This window comes from Myxine glutinosa, chromosome 10 (assembly GCF_964187855.1).
Source record: "Myxine glutinosa chromosome 10, kmMyxGlut1.1, whole genome shotgun sequence".
NCBI lineage: Eukaryota > Metazoa > Chordata > Myxini > Myxiniformes > Myxinidae > Myxine > Myxine glutinosa.
This window is the reverse complement of record NC_136270.1, coordinates 23,035,578-23,045,621: the sequence shown is the minus strand read 5'-3', so window position 1 is coordinate 23,045,621 and position 10,044 is coordinate 23,035,578.

Below are 10,044 nucleotides of genomic sequence, written 5' to 3'. Positions count from 1 at the left end.
GGTCAATCGTGTCAAAGGCGGCAGACAAGTCCAAAAGAGCAAGAATGCAAACCTTACCACAGTCAAGAGAGGTCAGTAGATCATTGGTCATTCTTAGGAGAGCGGTCTCGGTGCTATGGCCTGTTCTATATGCTGACTGGCGAGAATTGAAAAGATTATTTGAAACTAGATTTGAAAACTCAAGCTCAATTATTTGAAACTCAAGCTTTTGGGTCTCACTATCTGCCATGATCTTTCTTGGGAAAACCACATTTCCAAGCTGGCCTCCAAAGCCAGTCGCCGACTGGGCATCCTCCGTCGTGCGAAGTCCTTCCTTGGTACACCTGAGCTCCTCACCACATACAAGGCTTTCATCCGCAGCTCAATGGAATACTGTTCCCCCCTCTGGGCTGGTGCTCCTGCCTCACACCTTGCTCAGCTTCACGCTGTTGAGGCCAAAGCTTTCAGAATCATTGGAATCTCCTGCGATGTAGTCAACTCCGAGGGCCTTTCACTCACTCACCGCAGGCAGGTTGGTGGTCGTTACCGGCACTGCCCTCTCTTGGATTAAATCATACCTCTCTGACAGACGCCAGTTCATCTCCATCAATAACTGCAAATCCCCCACTGCTCCCCTCCCCCAAGGTGTCCCCCAAGGTTCAGTTCTTGGCCCCCTCCTCTTCATCCTTTACCTGTCCCCCCTCGGTCACTTAATCCGCCGTCATTGTCTCCAATTCCACTGCTTCGCCGATGACATCCAGCTTTTCATCTCCACCAAGTCCGTCTCCACCGACACCCACTCTATCCTGACAAACTGCATCACTGAAATAAAATCCTGGCTTCAAATCAACTTCCTCCAGCTTAACTGATAAATCTGAAATAATCATCATTGGCCCAAAAACGCTCACAAAATCCACCCATAACTTTGCCCTCAACATCGACAGTATCCCAGTATCCACCTCCCCTCACATCCGGAATCTTGGCGTCATCTTTGACCAAACCCTTTCCTTTGACAAATACACTAAACAGATCACAAAGTCAACCTTCTTTCACCTGAAAAACATTGCCCGTCTCTGCTCATCCCTCTCCTCCACGGCTGCAGAAACCCTCATCCACGCCTTCATCACCTCCCGTCTGGACTACTGCAATAGCCTCCTCTATGGTTCACCCTCAAAAATCACCAATAAACTCCAATACATTCAGAACTCCGCTGCCCATCTACTCACCCATTCCCGGACCCGTGACCACATCACCCCCGTCCTTTACAAGCTTCACTGGCTCCCCATCCCCCAGAGAATCCAGTACAAAATCCTCCTCTTGACATACAAAGCCCTCCATAACCTGGCCCCATCCTACCTGGCTGACCTCCTCTCCAGACACACTCCCACCCGCAACCTCCGCTCTGCTGGTACCAACCTCTTGACCCCCTCCATCCGGACCAAATTCAGATCCTGGGGGGACAGGGCCTTCTCCATCGCTGCTCCCACCCTCTGGAACTCACTACCTCACACCATCAGAGACTCCTCCTCACTCACCACATTCAAAACATCACTAAAGACCCACCTGTTCAACACTGCATTCAACATTCAACCCACAGCATTTAACCCCTGACTATCACTTCTCCTTCTCCCTCCTTTTGCTTTAAATATTTCCCTATTGATTCTTGTCTTTTTGCAATTGTTGTTTTCATGTATAGTTATGCATTATGTTTTCCACTCTGTCAAAGTGCCTTTGGGCTTCTGGAAAAGCGCTATACAAAATAAATGAATTATTATTATTATTATTCTACCGGCTCCTCTCCGGCCTTGCTCCCCCAGCTCTCTCTGTGCTCTGTCCCCCCAATATTCCTTCAGGTCGCACAAGATATGCCTGCAACCCTCTTATGGTTAAACTGCCAAAGTCTAGGCTCTCTGCTCACCTTCACTCTTTCATTCCCCTTTTCTCCCGCCTCTGGAACAAACTCCCCCACTCCCTTCAATCCCACTCCTCCCTCCAGGTCTTTAAAACAGCTGTTCACCACCATCTCTTATCTTCCCCCATCGAAAACCTTGATCTTTTATACCCCCGGTAATTCACCCCAGAGTCCTTGCAGTGTTCATATGTTTTATTCCTCTCCCACCTCCCCCCAAGTCCTCCCGATGTCCCTGCTCTCAAATGTTGTGTTTGTGTCCTTCCCCCTCTCTCCTCATCTTGTCTGCCGCCCCCTTGTTTTTTGTGTTTTGTGTGTCGGTTTGTCTTTTTGTGTGATTAATGTTAGCTCTTTCACGAGCCTCGATCTTGTATACAAAAAAAAAGAAAAGAAAAAAAAGAAAAAAAAAAGATGGTCATTCATCTGTGATAGTGAAGCGCGGTGCTGCGCGCGCTAAGGCTTACGAAAGGAGCAAGCGGACAACGCGGTTCATACAAAAGAGTCTTTATTCAAAGCACTCGAACTGCAGCACTGAGCTGCTCGGGGCTGCGCGCCCCGTGTATATCCTGAGGCCACGCCTCTCTCCCCGGCATGGCCCACCCCCACTTGGTGTGCGGGGTGATGTCACCACGTCAGTGCTTTCATGTCCGCCACAATAGCACAATTCTTTCTGTGATCTTTGACAGGAAAGACAGGTTGGAGATAGGACGGTAATTTTTCATGTCGTTAAGGTCAAGGGTGGGCTTTTTAAGAAGTGGTTTAACAAGAGCTTGCTTAAAGATAGGCGGAAATGAACCAGTAGTCAGAGAATCCTTGATAACTGCAGTAATAAATGGGAGGAGGGTGTCCAAACACTCAATGAACAAATCGGTGGGAAGGGGGTCAAGATCACATGTTTTTGTGTTTGACTTGAGGATTGTACATTTGACAATTTCCTCAGTAACAGGAGTAAACGAACTAAGAGGTCGTCCGTGAAAGCAGTGTTCAGCATCATCGAAGGAAAGGAGTGACTGCTTGTCAAGATTGTTTCTTATTGACTGAATTTTATTGTGAAAGAAATGCAGGAAGCGTTGGGGTAGTTCGTTTTGAGGAAATACACTGGGAAGAACGGATTTATTTTTGGTGGCATGCAGGCGGTTGGTAATGCTGAACAGTTGCTTGCAGGAGGAGATCCTAGTAATCCGATCAGAAATATATGACGTTTTTGCTTTCAGAATGATTTTTATGACGAGTCTTTTAACTATGTTATACAACTGAGCTTCCCACGCCCCCCGCCCCCCCAAAGCCCTCGCCCTCTCTCAGATCTCTCGATGTCTCCATGTCTCTCGGTCCCTGCTCTCAAATGTTGTGTTTGTGTCCTTCCCCCTCTCTCCCCATCTTGTCTACCGCTCCCTATGTTATATGTTTTATGTGTCGGTTTGTCTTTCTGTGTGATTAATGTTCGCTCTTTCACGAGCCTCGATATTGTATACAAAAAAAAAAAAAAAAAAAAAAAAAAAAAAAAAAAAAAAAAAAAAAAAAAAAAAAAAAAAAAAAAAAAAAAAAAAAAAAAAAAAAAAAAAAAAAAAAAAAAAAAAAAAAAAAAAAAAAAAAAAAAAAAAAAAAAAAAAAAAAAAAAAAAAAAAAAACTGTTTATGGACTGTGAGGCCAGTCTTCAGCCACTGTCTCTCGGCACGTCGTCGTTCCTTTTTGGCAGCCCTGACTTCGTCGCTGACTGCGCTGAACCACGGAGTACTCCTGCGTCTGGGTACGGCGCGCCGTGTCGCTGGAGCATGACAGTCCAATGCTGTGCGGAGGCAACAGTCGAGGTCTTCTGCAGTGACAAAGGAACGGCCAGAGAGACGGGTTTGAAGGTCCTCTTTAAAGGCGGAACGGTCGATGGCACGAATGTTGCGGGCAGTGATGAAGGTGGGCTGATGACGAGGAACAGCAATACTCAGGTGGCTGGTGACACAGAAGTGGTCCGAGGTGATAGCACAGGTCACTGACGTGGACTGCACCAACTGATCATCGCATCTGTGCACTAACCAATCCAGGATGTTGTGGTGCTTCGCACACACGACTCGATTGCCAGAGAGGTAGGCCACAACGCGTTGGTATGTTAAAACGTCTTTATTCAAAGCTCGCACTCCAGCACTGGGCGGGCTCGAGCTTAGAGCCCGCATATATGTGCCGAGGCCACGCCTATTCCCCGGGCGTGGCCGATCGGTCGAAAGGCGGGGCATGTGCTTTCGCTCCCCGCCTGCACGCTCGCGCCACCCACTGCTGCGCGGAATTATTGCCCCTTGTGCCCGCCACACGCGCCCCTCCAGAATTCCCGCGCACCTGAAGAGTGAGTTTGCGGGGAAGCCGGATGACCCGGCCGAAACGCCCCCTGGCGATGGGTGCAGGGCTGGGGGGTAGCGGGACGGCGGGGCTGGGGGGTGCCGGGGGTCCGACCGCCGGGGGGCGGCCTCGACGCAGAGGCAGAGCGGCCTGCGGGGGGTGGTCCGGATCGAGGTGGGCCGGCTTGAGGCGGTCCACGGAGATGCGATCCAGGGCACCGCCGATGTCGATGGTGAAGAATTTGTCCCCGGTCTCCAGCACGCGGAAGGGCCCGTCGTACGGGGGCCGTAGCGGTGCCCGGTGGGCGTCGTGCCAGATGAAGACGTACTTTGCCATGCAAAGCTCCGGGGCGACGTGGGAAGGCGGGCAACCGTGGCGTGCCGTCGGCACCGGGGCGAACCTCCGGGCGGTCTCCTGAAGGGCGGAGCGCTGTTGCGCCGCGGACCAAGGAGCCGTGGAGTCGGGGATAAATTCACCTGGTACCCGCAGTGGTTGCCCGAAGACCAGCCCCGCCAAGGACGTGCGCAGGACGTCCGTGGGCACCATCCTGAGGCCCAGCAGGACCCAGGGGAGTCTGTCGACCCAGCCGCCGTCGCGGAGGCTGGCCCGGAGCGTGGCCTTCATTGAGCGATGAAAGCGCTCGCACAGGCCATTGGCCTGGGTGTGGTAGGCCGTGGTGCGGTGTAGTTTCACCCCGAGCCCTTGCGCCACTGCGGCCCAGAGCTCCGAGGTGAACTGGGGGCCGCGGTCTGACGAGATGTCCGAGGGGGCACCGAACCGGGCAACCCAAGTGGCGATGAAGGCTTGCGCCACATCAGCCGCAGACGTCGCCGCCAATGGGATGGCCTCCGGCCACCGTGTGGTGCGGTCCACCATGGTGAGGAGGTGGGTGAACCCCCGCGAGGGGGGCAGAGGTCCCACCAAGTCGATGTGCACATGGTCGAACCGACGCTCGGGCACTGCAAACGGGGCCAATGGGGCCTGGGTGTGGCGGTGGACCTTTGCGCGCTGGCACGCGAGGCACGTCCTGGCCCAGTCGCAGACGTCCTTCCGGAGGCCATGCCAGACGAACTTCGCAGCGACAAGCTTCTGGGATGCCTTCGTGCTCGGGTGGGACAGGCCGTGGATGGCGTCGAAAACTGGGCGCCGCCAGCCAGCGGGCACGATGGGGCGAGGCCGGCCGAGGGAGACGTCGCATAGGAGGGCCGCGCCCACGGCGTCGAACGGCACCTTGGTGACGCGGAGGCCCGTGACGGTGGTCCGCAAGGCCTGGACGCCGGGGTCGGCGGTCTGGTCCTCTGCCAACCGGGCATAGTCGACCCCGAGGTGGACCGCGAGCATGACGGACCGGGAAAGGCAATCCACCACCGGGTTGTCTTTACCCGCCACGTGACGGATGTCCGTCGTGTACTCGGACACGGCAGAGAGGTGACGCTGCTGCCATGCCGACCATGGCTCGGCGACCTTGGCCATCGCGAACACAAGGGGCTTTTGGTCGACGAAAGCCGTGAACGGGCGGCCCTCCAGCAGATGGCGGAAGTGTCGGACCGCCAGGTGGAGCCCGAGCAGCTCGCGGTCGAAGGTGCTATAGCGGCGTTCGTGCGGGCGAAGCTGCCGGCTAAAAAACGCCAGCGGTTGCCAAGCACCACGCACCCACTGCTCGTGCACCGCGCCCACCGTGTAGTCTGACGCGTCGGTGGTGAGGACGATCGGTGCATCGGGCACCGGGTGCGCCAGCATAGTGGCGTTGGCCAGGGCCAGCTTTGCGCCCGCAAACGCCGCGGTCATCGGCGCCGACCAGGCGATGTCACCTTTGCCCGGCTTGCCCCGGAGGGCCTCATGCAAGGGGCGGAGGAGCTGGGCGACGTGGGGCACGAAGCGGTGGTAAAAATTTACCATGCCCAGGAACTCCTGGAGTCCCTTGATCGTGCGGGGCCGTGGGAAATCCCTGACCGCCTCCACCTTGGCCGGTAAAGGGACGGCCCCGTGCCTGGTGATGCGGTGCCCCAAGAAGTCGATGGTGGCGACGCCGAAACGGCACTTGGCGGGGTTGATGATTAGGCCATGCTGGCCCAGGCGTTCGAAGAGTGTGCGGAGGTGGAGCAGGTGCTCCTCCCGGGACGCGCTCGCGACCAGGATGTCGTCCAGGTAGACAAACAGGAAAGGTAAGTCACGCAAGACGCTGTCCATAAGCCGTTGGAATGCCTGGGCCGCATTCTTCAACCCGAAAGGCATTCTCAGGAACTCGAAGAGGCCGAAAGGGGTAATGACGGCCGTCTTCGGGACGTCGTCCGGTTGTACGGGGACCTGGTGGTAGCCCCGGATGAGGTCCACCTTGGAAAACACGGTCGTGTTTGCCAACCGGGCGGAAATGTCCTGGATATGCCGGACCGGGTAGCGGTCGGGGGTGGTGGCATCATTGAGCCGGCGGTAGTCCCCGCACGGCCGCCATCCTCTGCCGGGCTTCGGCACAATGTGCAGAGGAGAAGCCCAAGCGCTGTTGGAGCGCCGTATGATCCCCAGCCGCTCCAGCGTGGCGAACTCTGCTTTCACCACCGCGAGCTTCGTGGGCTCGAGTCGGCGTGCCCGGGCATAGACCGGCGGCCCGACCATGGGGATATGGTGCGCCACCCCGTGTTAACGGCCACTGCTGAGAAGGTGGGCCGCGTGAGGGCTGGGAAACAGGCGAGGAGGCGGGTAAAGTCGTCCGCTGCCGGAAGCGTGCAAACTAAACTCACTGGGATGGAACCCTCCAGCAGGCCGCTTGGCAAGCCGCTCGGTGAGCCGCTCAGTGAGCCGCTCAACGAGCCGCTCAGTGAACAAGCGAGCGAGCTGAAGGTTTCGGCCTGGACGAGCCGTCTGCGCTTCACGTCGACCAACAGCCCATTCGCACATAGGAAGTCCGCACCAAGCAGTGCCATTGTCACGCTGGCGGTTACGAACGACCATTGAAAGCGCTGTCCTCCGAACCGCAGGGAGAGGCAACGCTTCCCGAATGTGCGGATGGGTGTACCTTTGGCGGCAAGCAAAGCGGGGGCCCGGCCCGCGGTTTGCTTGTCGGACATGGAGGCGGGGAGGACGCTTACCTGCGCTCCTGTGTCGCAAAGAAAACGGCGCCCGGACAAGGTGTCCATGATGAAAAGGAGGCTGCCGGAATGGCCGACGCTCATGGCCGCAAGTGAGCGCCGGTCGTTTCCCGACCCGTCAAAAGAGCACGGCGGGCGACACATTTTAGCCTGGTGGCCGAACCTGGCATGGTAGTAGCACCAGGTTTGCAGCGGTAACGGCCGCGGTGGCCTTGCCGGCGGCAGCGGTAGTGGACGGGGCATAGCAGCGGCCACGAGGGAAGTCGGGAGTGCTGGAGCCTCCGTGCCGGGATCCACTATGGCAGCACCGCACACCGACGGCATGTCGCAGGCCGCAAAATACTTGTCGGCCTCTCTAGCCAGGGCGCGGGGTTCCTTTATTTTGGAACCGGCCAGCGCGAGGCGTACCTGTGCAGGTAGCTGGCATAGGAAAAGCGCCCGGAATAAGAAATCCGGGGGCTGGTCTCCAAGCAGGGACAGCATGGAATCCATCTGGACGGATGGTCGTGTGTCGCCGAGGGCGGGAAGGTCCATGAGGCGGTCGGCCCGTTCGATCTCCGTGAGCCCGAACATGGCGATGAGGAGACGTTTGAGTGCCTCGTACTTGTTGTCGCCCATCGGGCGCCAAAGGATGGACACCACTCGGGCGGCAGTGCCGGGCCCAAGGGCGGTGACCACGTGGTCATACCGGGTCTCGTCCGCCGTTATGCCTCGGAGTTGGAATTGAGCTTCGGCTTGCAAAAACCAAACGTTGGCTTGCGCTTCCCAAAACTCCGGGAGTTTGACTGCGACAGCGTTGGTAGCCATGGCGCATTCGGTGGTCAGCAACGGCTGATCCAATCGGGGTCACCAGTGTGGTGCTGCGCACACACGACTCGATTGCCAGAGAGGTAGGCCACAACGCGTTGGTATATCAAAACGTCTTTATTCAAAGCTCGCACTCCAGCACTGGGCGGGCTCGAGCTTAGAGCCCGCATATATGTGCCGAGGCCACGCCTAGTCCCCGGGCATGGCCGATCGGTCGAAAGGTGGGGCATGTGCTTTCGCTCCCCGCCTGGACGCTCGCGCCACCCACTGGTGCGCGGAATTATTGCCCCTTGTGCCCGCCACAATGTGTCCTTTAACGTGTGTAGGTTGGGAGACAGACTGAGACAGACTAAAAGTAGAAAGGAGGTCAATGATCTTTGAAGTAAGAGGAAGTTGTGGTTGGTCGTAGTGGACGTTGAAATCTCCAAGAATCAAGACGAAACCAGGAAGAGTATTGCAGTGGTCGAGCATTGTAGGAAGGTGGGTCACGAACATAGAGTCAGTAAGCTTGTTTTTCCGGTTAGGTGGAGGTCGGTAGAGGCAGAAGAAATGAAGAGTGTTTTCTGACAGAGTGAAGGTGACATGGGCTAGCTCGTAGGATGATTGTTCGAACGAAAATGTCGTGGTGAAGGAGACAAAGGGAGAGAAGTTGTCTCTGTAAATAACAGCCATGCCCCACCCCTAGAGGAGCGAGGAAATGACTGCAGGGTGTATCCAAGTGGGGTGAGATCAGCACATCTCGCTTCGTCGCCACTGGGTCGGAGCCAAGTTTCGGTCAGGAAAAACACGTCGATATCGTTATCTTGAATAAAAGAGGTAATTTCGGTTCGCTTGTCAGGACAACTTACAGACTGAGCGTTGAATAAGGTGAGATACAGGTCAGAACGGTGTTGTTTTGGTGCTGTGTATGTTCTACAGGGATAGATGAGGTTATTGAAGTTGACAGGGGACACTTTTTCGCAGGAATTATTAAAATGTGGGCCGGGCCGTCGCTGCTCGCGAAGAGAAATCACAATCGGTATTTTTCTCTGCTTTCTCCTCCCGCCTCGCTTTGTGCGTTTTCTCGGGAGACCAACGCCGATTTCAAGTTCTTTGAGGCCTGACACGAGTCCAGGAGTCAATCGAGTGGTGTTGTTTAAAGACAAAAGTTTTTGCCGAGTGTAGCGAATAGGCCTCGGGATAGAGGAGTTAGAGCGGATAGTCAAGCTCGGTACATGCAGCGGTGCGTGCAGAGGTGGGGCGTGCGATGGGTCGAGCGGTGGGGCAAGTGGTGGGATGAGCGATGGGGCGGGCGATGGGACATGCGATGGGCCGGGCGATGGGCCGGGCGATGGGACGAGCGATGGGACGAGTGGTGGGACGAGCGATGGGGCGAGCGATGGGACGAGCGATGGGGTGAGTGGTGGGACGAGCGATGGGGCGGGCGATGGGCCAGGCGATGGGACGAGCGATGGGATGAGCGGTGGGACGAGCGGTGGGACGAGCGATGGGCGAGCAATGGGACGAGCGGTGGGGCGAGTGGTGGGACGAGCGGCGGGATGAGCGATGGGGCGAGCGGTGGAACGAGCGATGGGACGAGCGATGGGGCGAGACGGGGAAAAGAACTGTCTTGTTGAGAGGCGCACACCAGGGCTGCGTGAGGCTCAACGAAAAAACATGGCGGGTATTTACAGTTCGAAATTTTCAACTTGGTGGCGAGTAAAAACCAAAGTACTGCAAATCTCACGGGCAGACACGCCGCCATAAGACAGGAAACGAAACAGGGATCCATCACAATCATTCACACAAAGCACAACATGACAGCACACGCTAAATCCAACAGAATCAATCAAATACACAGGACGACCGACTCAGCTCAGCCTGCTAGGCGAATGACCCGGAAGTTAATGACTGCCATCCGTAAACCGTAAAAGCGTTAATGACCGTAAAAATCACTCA